The sequence below is a fragment of the Aplysia californica genome, unplaced genomic scaffold, assembly GCF_000002075.1.
Source record: "Aplysia californica isolate F4 #8 unplaced genomic scaffold, AplCal3.0 scaffold00129, whole genome shotgun sequence".
Taxonomy (NCBI): domain Eukaryota; kingdom Metazoa; phylum Mollusca; class Gastropoda; order Aplysiida; family Aplysiidae; genus Aplysia; species Aplysia californica.
The window spans coordinates 1,152,713-1,153,646 of NW_004797399.1; positions in this window are offsets into that span (position 1 = coordinate 1,152,713).

A 934-nucleotide genomic window follows, 5' to 3' on the forward strand; every position below is an offset into this window, starting at 1 on the left:
CCCCAAACCGATTCGTCCAAATGCACGCCTGTGTCATCTTGATTGTTTGTCAAAAAGTTGTGTTGCTGTGTAGAGCCTAGCATACGGCAACTTTAGATTTCATAGACCAGCGCACAATTCATCACGTAGGTCTATGTCAAGACTAGCTTATCATCATAATAAGGATCAGTTGCCGGGGAAAAAGGAAGACTTTGACACGTTTGTATCTGTGCCGTTCCACGGCCAGACCGCTGATGCGCCCCGACACGCACACACAGTCATATGTGTGCAGGCCGCCCATCCGAACCTGACACACGCATGCTAACAACGCCTGTGTTGGTATGTTAGAAGGCCGCTGATTGGTCTCATGCAATCGGCGTTAAGTAAATAATGGTTTACGATGCTGGTGCAAAGAATGGTTTCCGGGAATAGATAAAATTTGTTGGGGGAGAAAAATGAGCGAAGCCACGTCTGGACGTCTGTTCGCCTTGGAAGCGACCTCGTTGAGTCCGAGCTTGCAGATTTAAGTGCTTGTTGAATCCGGGTTATTTTTATTGATTTTAAAGAAAGAAAAAAACCCCGGGGGATTCCATCTCCTCTAGTTGAATCTGAGTTCCACTGTACCCCTTTTCTGTTCGATTGTGGTTGAAGTTGGAGGATGCCACTGGTAGAGGCAGGGGACTTACTTCTTTTCTTTTCCTCTGCTGTTTTTTTATAATGTCTTTCTGTATTGCTTTTCACATGAACTAAATGGCCATTATTATTGTACTGATGCACCTGGAACTGAAACCGTTTCAGGTGAGTGATATCTAATGCTGTTTCCATAGAACTGCAATAAAAACTGTGCAGTGAACTGTGTAATGAACATTTTCACTCACTCCTATGGTTATTCTGAAAGAAAACTCTCTCTCTCTTTCTCTCTCTCTCTCTCTCTCTCTCTCTCTCTCTCTCTCTC